Source organism: Podarcis erhardii (genome assembly GCF_964252035.2).
Source record: "Podarcis erhardii genome assembly, chromosome: 6".
Taxonomy (NCBI): domain Eukaryota; kingdom Metazoa; phylum Chordata; class Lepidosauria; order Squamata; family Lacertidae; genus Podarcis; species Podarcis erhardii.
In genome coordinates this window covers 33,554,943-33,573,549 of record NC_138510.1, presented here as the reverse complement: position 1 = coordinate 33,573,549, position 18,607 = coordinate 33,554,943, and the positions used below count along the sequence as shown (strand labels likewise).

At 44.6% G+C, this 18,607-nt stretch overlaps 1 protein-coding gene across 7 annotated transcripts in view; it reads right to left on the bottom strand.

Moving 5' to 3' along the window:
* The window catches only part of NAV1 (neuron navigator 1), a 278,297-nt gene that overhangs the window by 223,831 nt on the left and 35,859 nt on the right, over window positions 1-18,607 (bottom strand). The window contains exon 1 of one of the 7 annotated variants that reach the window (XM_081866974.1): window positions 11,287-11,397. The exons of the other annotated variants lie outside the window; for them this stretch is intronic. The gene's annotated coding sequence lies outside the window, so the exon portion shown is untranslated. Of the gene's footprint in view, window positions 1-11,286; window positions 11,398-18,607 lie in introns of those variants that run through there. 7 annotated transcript variants of the gene reach the window in all.

Here is an 18,607-nt window from a genome sequence, read left to right as displayed (position 1 = left end):
GAATTAGGAGCCTCTTCTTCTAAGATTGGCAGGTCTTTGCTGAGAAAAGCTCCTTTGTTTTTAATAGCTGCAAAAACCAAGAATGTGGATCGTCCTGTAATAGGGCTTTAAAAGGCAAAGAAATTGCCTAAGGGAAAGATGCTGGCAACCCTAGTTTCTTATGCTTTTAATGTTCAATGGGCTGATCATCTATGTTAATAGCAAGGTCTTTTTTATAGGTTCAGTCCCATTTGCAGAAGAGGGTGCTCTGGGGTCACCTGCTCTTGGAAAACAAGGAGAGAAAGCCTCTCTTCTTTCCAGGTTCAGTAAGTGCCATGGTGGCCTTTGGGGGCCAGAATCTTCCTACAGCAGCTCTCATGCAGAGCCGGGTTCAGACTTTAAGAGGCCCTAAGCACTGAAAAGGTTTTGCTGCCCTCCATATGCAATTCAAAATAAAAACAATATTAAACCGTAACATCATTTTAAACAACAAAAAAGCATATATGTATTACAACACATGAGTGGAATCTGATTTCCTCCCATTATTTTGATATCTGTTAGTAGAATGCCTCCTGGTTTAGGGTGGATATGAATTTTTTTAAGAACAGAAAAAATGGGGGCAGAGTGTGTAGTGGCATGTAAGGAAGTCTAAGAAACATCTGGTTTTCCCCCATGATGCCTAATGTCAAATTCTTTCCAAACACATTTTTTCCTTTGTCTGGTGCCCCTAGCATATGTTTAGCCTGCCTATTGGGTAATCCAGCAGGGATCCCAGCTGGCTCCAGTTATAGCTCTTTATTAGCTCAGTGGTATTGGATGGATATAGCAAGCTTCTGGGCCACACAGAACTCTTCCTCAGGCAAGAAAGATGTCCCTTAAAATATTGCTGTTTATCATTCCAAGACAGCCACTCTGTTGAAATCCTATCATTTGGGCAGTTCAGCATCCCATCTGGATCAACAGAGCCGGGCAGGGAGAAGGAACTATTTTCATCCATGCCCGTTCTCTGGGGCACTGAAGCATACGCAGGAAAAGAAGCACTTTCTGCTATCTTAGCATATTGAAAGAAACAAAATAAATGGTTATTTTTACATGATCTGATATACTATGAAGCTGGACTGTGTGCTTCATTCAACAGGGTAATAATAAGAAAGATTGCTTTCTGCAAGCTGCCTCGCTAACTTTACATTGTTCTGAGCTACGCTTTTCTATGATTCACAGCAGGCTTTAGTGTGGCCTGGCCATTGATGGGGGACAATGAGCACCGGAGGGCAGTTGGCTGCTCCAAGCACCTGGGATACGAGTCACATCGCATCCCCAAGAGGCATCTAAAAATGCTTCACCCTGGGTGACTATAGCAGAGTTGGAGCAAGGAGAGCTCTTAATGAGCTGCTTAGCATTGAAGGAAGGAGGGCAGGGAGGAATAGAACTAACTTCATGAGTTTTCCCAGGGTGCCTGCTTCTGCATCCCTTCAATATCTCTCCACCTTATACAGTGGTACCTCGGGTTACATACGCTTCAGGTTACATACACTTCAGGTTACATATGCTTCAGGTTACATACACTTCAGGTTACATACGCTTCAGGTTACAGACTCCGCTAACCCAGAAATATTACCTCGGGTTAAGAACTTTGCTTCAAGATGAGAACAGAAATCGTGCTCCGGCGACGCGGCAGCAGCGGGAGGCCCCATTAGCTAAAGTGGTGCTTCAGGTTAAGAACAGTTTCAGGTTAAGAATGGACCTCTGGAACAAATTAAGTACTTAACCCGAGGTACCACTGTATATGTATCAATGCATATGTTATGAGGAAACCGCTATAAACATCTCCCCATCTAAAGGAAACTAATCCCATAAAGACGTCCCTGAATAATGGGGTTATTCAGTAGTAGGATTTTATTCAGAAGTAGGATGAAAATAGGACCAGAGGGCTCTCTCACCAGGACCTGCCACCCTCAGTCTGGTGCATATAAGTAAGAAATATTTCCCTTACTTTTATACCCTGCTGGATTCAGGACTAAAGGCAGAGTGAAATTGTGAAGCCATCTCCTTGTTGCACAACCCTATTATTTCATCCCTCTTTAGCTCCCTGGCTAGGCTCAGAAGGGGAGGGAAAGAACAATCTTAATGTGCCTTATTTGAGTTTTGGAAGTCACTTCAAGTTCACTCAGAGATCCAGCCAAGCTGCTTCCACCTTCACTGGTTCTCCTGGCCTCCTGTTCTTGCTCTCCAGAAAGTTAGCCAGGTAGCTCCATTCTGACCAGACTCAGCCAACGTGATAACCCTCCGACCTCAATGAAGTTTGAGCATACCTTGAGAGGTCAGTTTCTCGTGCCATCTCTCCTCCAGCATCCTCAGCTGGAGCTGGCATCGCCCTGTCACCCTGTCATCTCCTCCACCCTGTGGTTTGTGGGACAGCTGCGATCAATTTATTTTCATTAGCACACTGAAATCACTTCCTTTTTAAAAAGCTAATTGGAAGGGGACCGAGTGAGAGCAAAGGATGGAGCCAATTATCTAGGTCAAGCCTGCGTCCTGGTAGGCTCCATGAACTAGCTTTCACTCTCTTAGAAAAGGTGTGACACAGCACTAATGGGGACTCTTGCACAGCAAGCCTGGGCTTGGCTCACCTGCTGGTCAATCCACTAATTGCATGGCCCACATTGTCAGAAAACAGTTCGCGATGAATGAACCAGAGCTAGCCTACGAAGAGGCAGAGCTTGAGGGGGGTTAATAGCAAACATGCATGCCCAAATCAACCATTTAAATTAAGTTTATTGTTTTGCTGAAACTGGAAATTTGCTAAACACCTTGGGGGCATTTTAAACTTCTGCCTAATAATAATGTAATGACGAGTCGGTCCCTATGTAAACGATACTGGATACAAACCAGAGGGGGCAACTTTTATAATGAATCATATTAACAAAACAGAAAAAAGGAGATTTGTTTTGTAGCGGGCCTCAACAAGCAATGAGAACCTGCTGTGACAGCAGCTTATCTTAGTTAACAGTTATTTGTAATGCAGGTTAACTGTACTGATTGAAGGTTATTTATAATGAGGAGATATTCGACAGCTTCACCTCAGACTAGAAAGAAGCACTATCTTGATGTGGAAGCACTTTCCAAGAAAAGAGTTCTATTTTCAAAAGCTAACATTGCCCTAGAGATAGGATTTGTATTCCATTTGTCTAATGAATGATCTTGTGAGGGCAAGGGGGGAGGGCTCATGCACATGGCATCCTGACATCATGTGCTGAGCATCACACTTCCCACCCTAAGCTGGGCAGAAGCTTCCCAGGCTTTGGGAAGGAAGCACCAGACTTTAATACTTTAACACTCTAATTTACTAGGAACATTTAGGGGACTAGCCTAGCCTAGTCCCCCTAGTCCACTGATAGCACACCACTGGTCCAGGGCACAGCAAGCAGTTTGGGGGGTTCAAAGTAATAGGCAGTTTTTTTGTTCTATTCCTGTCCAATGCTGGATCCTGCATAAAAGGTTGGAGTACAGGACCACTGATAGTTTTGTAAGCAACTTGCTCCAACAAAGGCTGAGAGCTTTTTAAAGCTCTGGCTCTCTCTGACTCCACCCCTTTGTGACTAAGGGCTACGTCCACTTTTCCACTTGTCCTGTGCTTTTTAGGTACAGGCCCAAGTAGCTGTGCTCCCCCCCTCAGTTTCCCCCTGGAAAACACAATCTTTGTCACTGGATCGGAGCAAATGTCAATCCATGGAAAACCCAATTGTCATTTGGTTTGATTCAGCAGTAAACCATAGGTTTCCCTGGAGAAAAGCAGTGGGGCAGACAAAGGTGTGGACAAATCTGAACTCTAGATTCTTGAAGCACAACCCTGCTGGCCTGAAGACAGGCACTCATCCTCCATCCCCTAGCTTGCTGTCTGGTGTGTTACCTGTGTCACCAGATTGGCAAAGTGCAAAATCCAAAGAACACAGAGTCCCTGCAGACACTTTGCAACATTTGGCCAGCAGGAACAGGTGGCCTCCTAGGCTAGTGGAAAAGGTGCCTTAGACTGCAAGCACATCATACTTTTAAAGCACATTTCCTCCCAAATAATCCTAGGAACTGTTGCTTGTTAAGGGTGCCGGAAACTGTAACTCTGTGAAGGGTAAGCTACAGTTCCCATGATTCAGGGTGGGGAGGGCATGCTCTAAATGTATGGTGTGTGTCTAGCCTAAATATCAATGGAGGGAATGTCTGTTACCTTTACTGAGCAGCGGCTCAGTGCAGAGCGAAGGACTGACCCCATAAAATAATTTTGTGACACTGTAGAAGGAAATAAAGTGTCTTCCAAGTTCAACAGCACTATCACAAATACCCTCAGTCATCTATGCCTGCGATATTATCTACCCTGAATCCCCAGAATACAGCAATTTGCCAATCTAAGTACAATTAAACAAACATCAGAAGGAAGTGGTTTCTGTGCTGTCTTCTGTGGCTGTGCTCAGAAAAGGCTGCTAAGTCAGCAATAACCTTCCTCTCTCTCTCTCTCTCTTTCTCTCTGCAGCTGACAAATGTGTTGTGCTTCTCTGGCCCACTTAGCTACTCTGCCAATTATTAGGAGCTGGTCCGGCTTCAGGCCTTGCCAGATGGACAGATGCCAAGGAGCTTGTGCTGCTTCTAATCCCTTTCCCAAGGGGACTGCAAACCTTAGAATGAGATTCAGCTGCCATTACCACAGCAACCGCTAATTCTGTGAATGGAGTTCGGAGCTTTTGTATCCTGTCACAGACCAGCGAATGCAACAGAGCATCCAGGACTTAGGAGTGCAAGGAGAGAGATAAAAGTCCAAGATGGAGCATGGCAGGCCCAGAAGGAAAGTCCATGGAAGGAATGTGACAAAGCAAAAAATAAAATAAAATAAATAAAATTAAAATTTTAAAATGGCCAGTATCTAGGGGATGGTTTCTTGAAGGCTAGGTGAAAACTCTAAAACATTCATAGAACCCAGGTCAAGGAGGGGAAAAGGGATTAAGAAGCTAATCCAGAACTGAAAGGATCTGGGGAAAGGATCAGATACTGATGGAGTGTCTAAGCAGAAGCTCAGCCATGAAATGTGCTTACAGCATTCCATATGCACTAACACAGTGTGTACATCCACTACATTAAAGGCTGGCCACACAAAGGATTTGTTTCAACTGACAAAGTCAGTCAATTAAAAAAATAATAATCCTGTAACCCTCCTGATTGAAGTTGCCCATTTGTGTTGTAGTTATCTTGCTATCAAAATGTTAAAGTGTTGGATGAACCTGAATTAGCTGTATGCAAACAGTGATAAGGAAACTTCTCTGTTCTAATTTTAGATCATGTTCTTCTCATTTAAGATCATGTTATCTCACGGAGAGGAAGCATGAAGGCAAACCAGTGGTGACAAGATGTGTGAAAGTATAGCTCAAAAATAGGAAGGACTGATCCCAGGATTGGAAGAACAAGCCCTTAAAAAAATAAATCTGAGTGGGGGGGGTTGTAGTGCAGAGCTAGGTGGACTTGGCTTGCTGTATCTTTCCCCCCTAGAACCTCACGATATCCATTGATTGGAAATTGTACAAAAGACATAGACTTAATGTTAAGGAATTCTGAAGCCAGCCAGTGGTTTTCATTTCCAGAACTGAATGGAGCTCACAGTCCTTCGGTGCCCAAATTCATTTCTGCAATATAACTTAGGGTAGGGAGAGGGGGATCATGTAGTTGCTGCTTTGTAAAACAATTGGGAGTCAGAAGTCCTTGCTAATCTATCACAAATAACCCAGGTATTTGTCTGATCCAGCAGGGTTCTTATCATACCTGTAGATCTAGATCTACACATTGCCTCCACTTGGGTTACAGTATATTGCAGTCTTCTCCCCTGTGAGGCATGTTAGGGTGGGAGTGCTTTGGCCAAGGCCACCCAGGAAGTTTCATGACTGAGTGAGCTTTAAACTCATTTCTCATGCCACCAAACCCAACACTCTCATAGTGCTGGCTCACAGAGACATGCATTTAAAAATCTGTTTGGCCTACATCTTTTTGGTGCAAAAGAGTAGGAATGGCTGGCTCTCTCCTGTTAACTCCTTCCACCATCACCTTTTAAGAAGAGGGCAGAAGAGGCACTCAGGCATCGAGAAACAGTCTTCGGAGTGACCCTAATCCCAAGCAAGTCTTCAAGCTTTTCCAGGATTTCTGCCTGGCTTTTAGGGGGGGAAAAACCTTTCTGAGGTTAGGAGCAAACAAATAGCATTTATGAAAGCCACACACATGCAGAGGAGAAATGATGTGTCAAAACTCTCCTCTGCCTTTCAGCCCCCAGCACATTAATATTAGCTTCACATTCAGGCCAAGAGCCCAAACCTTGGCAGGGGATCAAGTCCTGCTCTGATCCAACTCTTGGATAAAGCAACTAACAGGCTGGAGTAACGCCATGAGTACTGATGCAATTTCCCTGGTGTAACCAGATGAGGATCTGGCTTGGACTAGAGTCACTGAACGTGAGCCATGTGTGCAAAGCAGCCACCTCCCTCTCTAGCCTGCTCACACCAGGAAGAATGAATAACCAAGAGGGAGTTGCTGTTATACAACTGACATAAAACTTTTTCTACAAACCTGGGCATGATCAACAGAGAAAGGTACTTTGGGAGGAAAACAATCTTCCAATTGAACCAGAGCCTGGGCAGCAACTTTAATAGCCAAGTTAACAACCCACAGACTCATCACTCTTCAAGGCTTCACCCCAGGGACCAAACTGAGTTCAGGATTTATAAGCCTAAATCCCCCCCCCTCAATTACTGCAGTACAATCAAGCTGCTGGTCATATGTACATTAACTCTGGCTCTGGATTTCACAAGATCATGACTCTCACAAATTCCATGTTCATGAGATGCCTAAGGGAGGCGGGGAAGGAGCACAGGCAAATCCTACAAACAGAAAATGGTCTGGTATCCTTGCTCATTTCCTCGTGCAACAATGACAATCCATGGAAAGGGATGAGATGAAACCAATATACAGTATTTGCAAATTGGAAGTGAGAGGGAAAGGAATGTTATTCACCAGCTGGCTTCTGAGTCATGCCTCACTTACAAAAGTCGTTCTTAGACCCATCATAATTGTGCAATTTACTCCATCCATCAGCTCAAGATGACTACAAGTCAGAATGAACAGGACAGACTTCACACGGCATCTGAAAGATCACACTGAGGTCAACATGGTGCATGCGTTTAGAGAGAGAACTCCATTATTTCACCATCACCGCTGAGAAGGTCTCAGGAGGCAGAGGTACCTAGAAATGGGCCTTCAGTTAAGATTTCTGTCAGGCACATTCCTGCAGAGAAAAGCCACCCTTTAGAAAAAAATTGATTGAAAAGACCACCCTTCAAGTATCCTAGTCCAGGAATGGGGAACATGTGATTCTTCAGATCAGGGGAGTTATAGTCCAACAGCACTTGGAGGGACACAAGGTCCCAGTCCCTGCCCTGGTTCCAAGTTGTTTAGGGTTTTAACAACAAAACTGGGCCCAGAAACAAACTGGTAGCCAGTGCGAACTCTTTCATTATATTCAGGGGTTCTGCTGCTTCATCCTCTCTCAACTACAAAGGAAGGTTGTAGCTCAGTGGTAGAGCATCTGCCTTGCATACAGAAGGTCATGGGCTCAGTTCCTGGCATCTCCAGGTAGGGCTGGAAAAGACAACTGTCATTGTAAATGACACTGTACTAGGTGGACCAAGGTTCTGAGTCACATTCCTATGTACTTAATTTCCAGACTACATGTTTTCTAGTGTTTTTACAGCCTGCCTTGCTGTGGGGGTGTCAGGTAACAACTCCCCCCTTACTCAGCCTAACTGAAAACACTGCAGGCTGGGTCTACTGGGATCATCCTGGCAACAGCTCCCTCCCACAGCTAAGAACCCCGCCCTCTGAATTGAAGGACTAGGATGCTGGTGACAATGATCCAGTTTGTTTTTAAAGATCTTCTGCATAGGAGGGAATGGGCAATTGTGTGATGAGTGTGCAGAGAAAGACAGCTCAGTGGGAGTGCATACTGGCCTAAAACAAAGAAGGTGCTGTTCTCACAGTAATGCTGACGCTTAAAATTGAAGCTAGCTTTGTCATAGTGTGTCATCAGAAGCTTTGAGAATCTTCCGCAGAGGCTGTTGAAGCAGCCAGAGCTTTATATTAAAAAGGTGAAAGACTCAAAGGTGACCTGCTAGAAAAGCACTCCTCGATTCTAAGCAAAAAATCCAGCTGCTTTATTTTTAAAGAAGCTCTGGATTCATCGCTGAAAGGACCAAATGCCTGAAAGGATCGAATGCGCGCATGATGATCTTCACACAATGGGGCAGGAAGCAAACCTGTTGCTTGGCAACGCAGCTCTGAAGGCTTCCAATGGGCCAGAAGCTGATATTAGGCAATGTTCACTGAGCAAAAGAGAAATAACCAGATTGGAAGAGAGGGTGGCTTTAAAAGATGCTTAGATAAATCCAAGGAGGATGTGTCTATCAGTGGTCACTTGCCACAATGGTGATGCTCTGCCTCTCCTGCTGGAGGCAGAACGCCTCTGAATGCTTGCTGAGAATTGCAAGTGGGAAAGTGATGTTGCACCCAGGTCCTGCTTGCAGACTTCCATAGGCATCTTGTTGGCAATTGTGAGGAGAACAGGGTGCTGGACTAGAGGGGCATTGGGCCTGATCCAACAGGGCTCTTCTTACGTTTAAAGGAATCTGTCCTCAAGAATGAGGAATGGGAAAGGGACGACAACATATTCTGCATGGAGTCTAATAAGGTTTACATAGAAAAAGTAGAAAAAGCACCCCAATACCAGCCCCATCCTTGTTAACCCAGGGCAGGCAATTCCAAATTCTGGGGTAAACTAGACATAAGGAGTATTAGAAGAACAGGAGTCCCTCAAAGGCTTAATGTTCTAGGAGAATGGTGTGGCAGCATCCCAGAGGTGCCTTTTGGCATGGTGAGATCAAATATGCAGACCCTCCAATGGGCGAACACCTCTCAGCAATCGTTTTGTGGAAACGGCAGACCAAGTATAGACTTCAGGGCAAATTTCCCATGTCAACACCACTTGGCAAGTGGCTATTCCTTAATTGAGAGACATCTGCAGTTGGAAGTGTGGTTGAGAACACACTGACTTTCTTGAAGTTCCTTCAATTCAGGGGCAGGGGTCCCCTGCAGGTGGGCAGCGTGCAGTTGTGCTTATATCCAATGAACAGGCCTCCCACATGCATCTAGCCAGCCAATGTGAGAACAGGGTGCAGGATAAAGTGGGTCATTGGCCTGATCCAGCTAGCTCCTCTTGCGTTTTTATGTTCTCAGGCCTGGTGGCCAAATGCCACCCTCCAGCTTCTCTGTTGCCCCCTGAACATGGCCACAGTGAAGGCAAAATGCTTGGGGACGTGAGAATGTGGTGGGTGGCAGGGGTTAAGCAGTGCAAGTGAGGGACTGTACAGCTCATGACTCTATATATAGGAGCTTGGCTTCATCACATTTATGTGGGAGCTTGGCTTGATCTCATTTGTTGCCTCCACCATCACTGCCCTTACAATAAAACACAATATAAAAATTAAAAGCTAGAGGTTTGAGGTTTGTTCAAACTAGGAATTAAACAATTATGTGAAGTAGTTAGTAAACACATGCACATTTATTTGCTTTGTATAATTTAATCAGAATACTAATTATGCTTTGCCTCGGTGATTTAAAAAAAAAATTGGGACAGGAGCACAAAGATATAATGGCACAACTAGGCAAGAGCTCAGATGGAAAAGGTGGAATCATCTTTCAGCGGGTACCCCTGTATAAATCAAATGAAACCCTGTTCAGCACAATGGAGTAACTGCATGCATGTCACCTGGGTGTCAGAGGAGAGGCATTAGCCCTAGTGCCATCACCTCTCAATAGTATCAATGTAAGTACTGTTTTCATCCTTCTTAACATCAGATCCCTCCTAATCCCCACTCTGTGATTCAGCTCAACACTATCCAAATCCATCTGTACAGAAGCTACCAGAGGGTATAGCCACACAAGCTCACACAGCCTTTCTCTCTTGGCTGCACTATTAAAAGGAGATAGAAGGAAGATGGGACCAGGAAAGGCCTGGCAGAGCTATTATTATCACAACTCAGCAAACAAACACGGGATCTCCCCATGATAGCTCAGCTCTCCTCTCTTATTGGTCTTAGCTACTCATCAGTGATCCCATTACGCACTTAACCCTCTTGACTAAAGCCTGGCCTTGTATCTATTTATTGAGATTACACCTTCAGATTCTCCATCTCAGTTACCAGTGGAGGCCCTAGGTAAATCAGAGATTAAACAGAGGAAATTGATGGCTGAATGGAAGGGGCAGAAGCAAGATGCCATGACTGTGAGGGGTGGATGTGGACTGAATCTAAGAAAACCAATGTTTTGCGGGAGAGAAATATGTAGGTTTCAGTTAAGGCAGGGGTGGTAAAACCTGTGATCCTCCAGATATTGTTGGGTTCCATCAGCCCCAGGCAGCCGAATCAATGCTCAGGGATGATGGGAGCAGCAACGTCCAGAAGGAACACAGGTCCCTCACCTCTTAGTTATGGTGATCCAGCAGATGTGTTCAGTATAAGCTGTGCATGCCTTGGGACTACAGGGACTGGCAGAAGTGAATGCAGAACAAAGTACTGAAACACCAGGTGGAGCCTCAGCTCAAGAGTTAAGAACAGAATGAGCCCATTATGTTAATAAATGGTGCTTCCTGATGGGTGTTTGTTATGGGATGAGTGCTCCTTCTGCATGGACTTATTTCACAGTGTCCACACAACATCAGCGCTATCAATTTTTTGCCATGTAATCCTGATTTTCCCTTTCTGGTAAAAACAACAACAACAACAAACCTTGCTGCGCCTCTTGCCACCACCGTGCAAAAAACAAAGAACACAAAACACACAAACAACACCAAGTCGTAATAGCCTCCCGCCCGGAGCCGAAAAGGGGCTGCTGTAGCTGCCTGCCCAGATCAGAAGATCCGGCTTTCCAGATTCAGAAGAGCAGGAAAGGACTCGCCTCCTGTCTCTCCTGACCCACCGTTCAGTTGAACTTTGAAACCCCAACGGGGGGTGGGGTGGGCGGTGAGCAACCGCCCCCCCCGTTCCTCCAGCGCCACGTGGCTCTAGCGCCTAGATTCCACCCCCCCGCCCCTTCTCTCCTTTCCCGATGCCGGATCCCTCCCGAAGGAAGCTGGCGGCGCTGGGAAAGGGAAGAAATTAGAAGGAAAGCAGAGGTTGCGTGGAAAACCTGGATTGAGGTTGTAGGAATGGGCGCGCCAGCCAGCCTCACCTCGGTGCGCTCGGTGCCTGCGCCGCAGCATCCCTACGTGCGTTCGGCGTCACTCCAGGCAGCCTGGCTGACTCTGTGTGTGAGGAAGGGAAGAAACCCGCGACAGCGCCCGGAGGCTGCACCTATTGAGCTGCTGCTGGTGGTTTCACAGCCGCGCTGTGGTTTCCCCCTGCGTTACGCGGAAGCAAAGCACGGTGCTTTTTATTTGGGGGATTTCTTAAGGCAAAAAAACTCCCAGATCCATTGTTAGCCAATGCCTTTATTAGGAGCTACCCAAAGGACCACAAAATAGCACAGAGTAGTGAACAAGCTTTCGAGTTCTCCGGAGTGCTTCAGCTGGCAAGGTGTTCCACGAAAAGCAGAAGAGACATTAATAGATCCAACGAATTTCGGATTCGGACCCCTACCGGTGCTTCGTAGGGAAAATTCGGAGGAACTGAGATTCAGCACTTAAATGGGCTAATGCTTCTTTTCTTATGCGTTGGGGCAATAAATATTCCATTGCTTTTCGCTTGTCCTTCCAGTTTTTGTTGCAGTTCCAGTTTTTGTTGCAGCTAAAAATGTTGGGCGGTGAGAGTTTGGGGAAAGGCTTCTATTTTAAAATAGGCAAGTTATTAAAATGTGTAAGCGTGGCCCATTCACTCTATTGTAGGACTGCCCTGGAAGACCGTCTGGAAGCTGCTACTAGTGCAAAATTATTTATTATTATTTTTTTTTATTATTATTATTATTATTATTATTATTTCCATTTCAATACCGCTTTATATTTTTAAGGGGGGAAATCTCAAACCAGTTTGCAACCTACATTAAAACATCAATTAAAACAATCCAGAATAAAACATCACAGCAGAAAGTCAAATATGAAGTATACATTCAAAGCAACATAATTAACAGGAAACTAAAATATTATCTTAGAGATTTCAAAATAAAACAATACAAATGAGGTCAAGAACACAATGCACATTTTAATGCAGAAAAGTAAACAAAAAATTATCTGGCTCTGCTTTCCTTTGAACCACATCAGTGAGGCTGAGAGGGGATGTTGTCATCTGGGCCACCCAGGACCTCCATGCACACTGCCCTAGCTTGCTAACACAGAATTTTGGCTTCATTCCCTGAAGGCACACTCCATTATTTTGAGACAAACAGATGCCAACAGAACTCTGATCTCTTTACAGAGGAAGAACGGAATATAATGGAAATTTTGTTTGCCTCCTTAAGGTCTGGGCACTTATTTTTAAAGAAGCTCTTGAATTTTGAGCCCTGAGGAAGCCTCCAGGAAGCCAAACAAAAGGAACAAACTTGGTGAGACTATGGGAGGCCCTTTATGGCAAATATCCCTGGTGGAAAACTTCCCCGAAATCCACTCTAGGGTTCCCATTGGCCCAAACTGTACAGAAGCAGAAGCCAATGGAGTGATTCTTGGTCGGGTTGCAAGTAGTGGCAAGTTGCATTCAGATTATGCCAGCAATGCCCAGCAGGAGTAAGTAATCGCCTGTACTAATCCCCTGTACTACAGGCTCCTAGCATGATGACAGGACACCAACTACTCTCCCTCTGTGAACCCACAGTGCCTTTGGTGTGATATGCCAAAAAATGCATTTACCCACCAACTTCTATTTCTCTGGCTCTACATGTAAATCAACACAGCTTTTGCAGCAAAGTGTGTCTGTGTCACAGGAGTGGATTTCAATAGATATGCACTATTGGGGGGGGGGGAATTAAATCCTCCCCTTTCCCTGTGCTGCTGCATTCCTGATCCAGATTGCAGGCCCTCTGTGGCTGCTGTCAGTTTTATAAAGAGGTTGGGAACCCCAAGCATGAGATTCAAAGACATGTATAACATAGTCTAGTTTCACCTGAGTAACATATCCACTACACATGTAACCACACATGAAAGGAAGGAGGGGATTCTACCCTTCTGTAGGTTAAAGTGTGTTAGCAACAACTCTAGCAATGGCAACAGCAGCCAGTTATATCATACTTCTGGCTTTCCAACTGATTTATTTTTAAATGTCTGGCCTCTCTTACAAGGACACACATTTACAGTTCCTTGTTTGCAGCCTCTACTTCCCAATTTGCAGCAGACTTGCCGTTATAAACATGCCAATGGATGACCAAGGTCATGTGCGAGGAAATTAAAGGATGAAAACAAGGCTGAAGTCACACATATTGCTATCGCTTTAAGGGAGAAATGGAGAAAGCAGTCTGTGTAGGGGTAGGGCTGAGGCCACAAAAGAAGCATGGTAGCATGTTAAAACAGAGTTTGCTAAAGACAGAAGAATAGATAGAGTGATGGAACTAAGAATGAAGAATCCTATCTGCAGCAAGCCTAAGCTGGGACACATAGACCTATCTCCATATGCCAGGAATGGCAAAGGAGGCTTTCTAAGTGTTATCAGCTGGCTGTTAAGCAGGATGTCAAGTCAAAGGAATGCAGTTGTCACCAAAGTCCATCCCTACAGTAAGAGCAGCACCTCTTTCCCTAGGGTTGTTCCCTGCCTTTCAGGAGGCTCTGGTGTTGGACAGCTCTCCAGTGCCGATGCTCACTGCCAACAAACCTTGCAGTGTGTTTTTCAACCAGTTTTTACAAGCACCTCCAGTGGCATTTGGGATCACAAAAGCCAGAAGAATACCCCTTGGGCTTCTAGTGCCTTAGACAACTGCATCCAGATGAGTGTGATGCAGAAGATATGCTGAATATACAGCTGTGGCAATGTAAGGGCCACATTCTCAGTACTTGAGAATACTTCCCTAAGCCCTGATCCAATGTCAGTAGAATGATGTGCTGCTATAGTAATGGCAACTGCCCACCTGCAGCCATTCCTCCAGGCTACATCAGCCAGAGAAGTGAAACAGCGACCCCCACCCACTGCCATCAGGCTGGGTAGGACCAATTGCCTTTTGACTCCTCCTCTCTCAGAATCGTCTCCCATACTGACCATGCCAATTCATCTTTAAGTGGGTTTTATGTAGCATTATGTCAGAGTTGGTGTCTTATTCTGTATATTTGCCTCTTCTCCCCTTTTTGAATTGTATCTGTTAGATTGTAAACCACTGTTTTGAGTGCACTGGATGGAAGATAACAGAGAAATACAGCTAATTAACAAACAAATATTTTGCCCCTATATATAGCAGATGGGGTGGACTGCCTTCCTGCTGTTCACAATTTTTTATTTTGAAAGCAGGATTCGGTGAGCTGGCTTTGCACAGCAGGGACAGTGTATGGTCAGAAAAGACATTATAATAATAAACTCTAAAGGTTCTTGGAATGACAGAGAAGTGCGGGAGGAGCAGATTGCTTTGTTGCTCATCAAACTAGTGCACATGTATCTGTGTTTAAAGGTAGCATTGGCTGAGCAGAATGAAGAATAGTATTTTGTCATGTAAAATGTGTAGCAGACGCAGTGCTAGAAAATGCCATGCCCCTTTATGAAAAACACACCCTTAAAGGACGACCTCAGAGCAGTTCATGGCAAATAGCTGAGAAGTTCCATTGTGGGGAGGGAGAGGCAAACACACTCCACAATTGTGCAGAAAAGTCTTAAGCCAGTACCTGTGACAGACTTTTCCTGTTGCCTTGCCCTTGAGGCTATGTTCTAAGGCTTGCATCAGTGGAGCTAGGATTTTCTCTCTATGGCGTTGCTGCAGGCTGCCCATGTCAAATACCTGTACTGAATGGACTCTGCACAAAAATGAAGCATTTGAGGCCTTGTTTGTTTGTCAGCCACTGCTTTCTCTCTCTCTCTTTTTGAAACTAATTTTTATTTGTTTTTACAAGCGTAGAGTTATAACAATACCAAATGAATATCCGCATGTAGAGATTTCTCTGAATCTCTGGACTTCCCCACATCCCCTCCATGTCAGTGTTTTCAACTGCATATTATTTCATAATCAAAATTTTGTATCTGTCCATATTATCCATAGTGCTACATTACAAGTGTTATTAAAATCCTGCCAATGTTTTCATCTGCTTACAGTGGTCTCCTAAATAAACGATAAAACTTTCCCATTCTTTCTTACAGTTTTTGTCTTCTTGGTTGCAAGGAGTCAGGAGCCACTGCTTTTTAGATCCTTGGTTCTGATTCCAACTCAGCAGCCCACCTCTGGCAAGTCATACTCAGACATTATGCTGTCACAGGAAAACTGGTCCCTTTCATTGGTAAGAAGTGGAAATAGATTGAATCATCTTCTTGTTTACAATAAATAGGAACTGAAGATTCTCATTTACTAGGGCCGGTCCAAGGGCTGCTAGCTAGTTTTGTTCTCAGTTGTGCCAGCATGACACGTTCAAGAGTGCTGAGGTAGGGCTGCCATAAATCTGGGATTTTCCAGACATTATCGGGATTTCAAAGGCGCAAGTAGTGACATCTGGGGGTAATTTTCAGAAGGTGGCAGTTTGTCCTGGAGCTTTGGCAAGTAAACCTAAGAATCACATATTTTTGAGGTTAAAAATAAGCTCAACAACTTTTGGGGCGCCCTGGTTTTTACTTTTTGAAACATGGCAACCCTAGCTGAGGCCCCACAAGCAGAAGAGAAGCCAATCCAGACAAAGTAACAGGAAGGAGGACAGCAGATAGCCATTTGTTAACTCTCCGGCTGAACAGCCACTGAGTCATTTGCTTATGTCTCTACAGCTGCCATAAGGCTTAACCACAGCATCCGGCCCACAAGAGTTTTCTCAAAGCCTGTAAAGGGAACATAAGCAGTGTATGTTTCCTCTGTTTGAACATATAGCAGGTGCCTTCTTAATGTGCTTGGATTAGGCTCTGTAGGCTCCACAATGAGATAATGGAAAGAGACCTCCCTGCTTCACCATTTCAGACCTTGGAAATGGGAAAGGCTCAGCAGAGTCTTTGGCAAACATGCAGCATGAAGAGATTAATATGGTTTGGAGAGCTGTTAAAGGCATTAGCTCATGGTGTCTGTTCTTGTGTGCAGGTATACATACGTGCAGTGGGAAAGCCATAAACTAGGCTACGTGGCTACATTTCATTGTATCATATATTATGCTCTTTCGATGGCCATGCACCTGCACAGGAATCTACTTCTGCCAGATTTCTCTGGTGATCAAAACGCAAAGTGCCGGCTTCAGCAGAAAATTATGAAGTGACTAAGCCGGCAATGCTGTGTGCCTTCTTCAGGAACAACAATACTGAATACTGTAAGAGGTTCTGGTTAAACAAAACAAATAACTCCTCCAAAGCCCATACAGCTGGATTTGCAGTTCTCTAAAAGTAATTTTTACAGGGAGTTACATACATATTAACAGAAATATATATTAAAAGTTTTAAACCTCCCATCTGTTATTCTGAAAAATTATACATAGCTGCACACCGGCTGCTGCAATGGTTTTACTGGCATATTTGGAAAGAATTGGTCGCTGTAGCTGTGGGCATTGCATCAAGATAAACAGGCAAAACCATTGGTGTAGGAGTAAGCACAATGAGCAGGAAATGCCATTCATGCATTCCCGAACACAGACCCATTGACATGCTTGCCACATGCCACAATCTACAAGGACTATCCTTGCCAAGAAGAATACAAAGTTGTAGATGAGGCCCACACCCTTTCAGAAAGCCAGCCTCCATGTATAACCAGACTAGACAAGTATATCCGTGCTTTCTGTGTGAGGCAGCCTTTAAAGACAGTTCAGAAGCTTCAACCATTACAAAATGAGACTAGTAGCATGCTAGTAGGGGCTAGATGGCTCCACACATTACACCAATCCTACATTGGTTACCAGTTCATTTTGGAGCTCATAGCTTCAGTGCTGGTCTAGATTTTAAAAACCCTAAACAGTTTTGGGACCAGGGTATTGGAAGAACTACAGTGTGAATCTGCCTGGGCTTCCACATCAGCTTGAGAGACCCTGATCTCTGGTCCATGACCAAGGCAGATCAGATAGACCAGGCATCCCCAAACTCTACCTTCCAGCTGTTTTGGGACTACAATTCCCATCATCTCTGACCACTGGTCCTATTAGCTAGGGATGATGGGAGTTGTAGTCCCAAAACAGCTGGAGGGCTGAGTTTGGGGATGCCTGAGATAGACTGTTAGTACAAACACAATTTTTGGGAGTGGTGTCAATGCCTTGCGTTGTCCCTCTGTTGTTATTTTGTGCCTGCTGTTTAAATTGATTTAAAAAAAAAAAGTTGCAGGTTGTCTTGTGAGGACTTTGTCCTGAAAGAACAAATGATGCTTTCAATAAATAAACAGCAGACTGCTCGTGGAGACTGAGAAATAATGAAATGACTAGCCAGTACAGTAAAGTGGATTAATTGTTAGGTTTAAATGAGTGACAGTCAGGAACAAAGCAACATGAGACTTACTAGGTGGCCTTGGGAAAGTCATTATCTCTCATCATGATCTAACCCAGAAAATGAGGTTTAATGAAATAATGCCAAAGAGTTCTAGAGACTCAAAGGCAGTATGGGAAATGTGAGCTGGAGACTAAAGATTATCTAGGCCCCAAAGTTGACAGAGGGGCAGGATGCAAGAAGGAGGAAATCATGTGTCTTCCCTGTGACCAAATGTGCATGTTGTATCTGCACCAAGAACTCTTCTCCTTTTGCTGCTGGGATGGTTTTCTTTCCTCCATGGTAATGTGTAGAGCTGTCCCCAGTCTACAATCAACCCCTTTAAAATTACCTCAACAATGTTAAGAGCCATCCAGAAAACATACTTGAATGCCAAATCCATGCTGAACATGACAGTCATGCAGGGTAATTGCATGTACAAATTACCACCCTTCTCTTTGAAATATACCTAAGGACTGGGCCCCATATGCACATCTATTTTGAAGAGAAAGGCTACAATTTGCAAATGTACAACCCACCACTTATCTATATGTAGGAACCAGCCCCTCAGGAGGGGAAAGGCTGTCACAGAAATATGCCCTAAAGCTGTTAACATTTTCATCCTGCACCTACATACACTGCAGTTACATCCAGTGACATGTGTGAGGTTAAATATAGGGGTGTGCATTGGATTTGGTCTAATCCTGAGTCCTGAGCTAAACTGGGGCGCCTCAGAAGAATTCTGGGTTTGTCAGAGATGAAGTGGAATCTGTATGCGGTGGTCAGTGGGGGTCTTTGTGGCTGCATGGCAACCCAGACCTTTTAAGAAATGCTGCAGACAAGTGTCTACTAAAGGCTCCTAATCTTGCTATAAATGGAGTAATGCCAGGGTGGGGTGATGGTGTGGGGAGAGGGTGGAGGGAAAGCTCTGTTGTGACTGACAGGTCAGGCTTGTAATCAGAGTGAATTATTTTACCCAGAAAGCAAATCCATTTTAGTTCTCCCCACAATCAACTTACCAT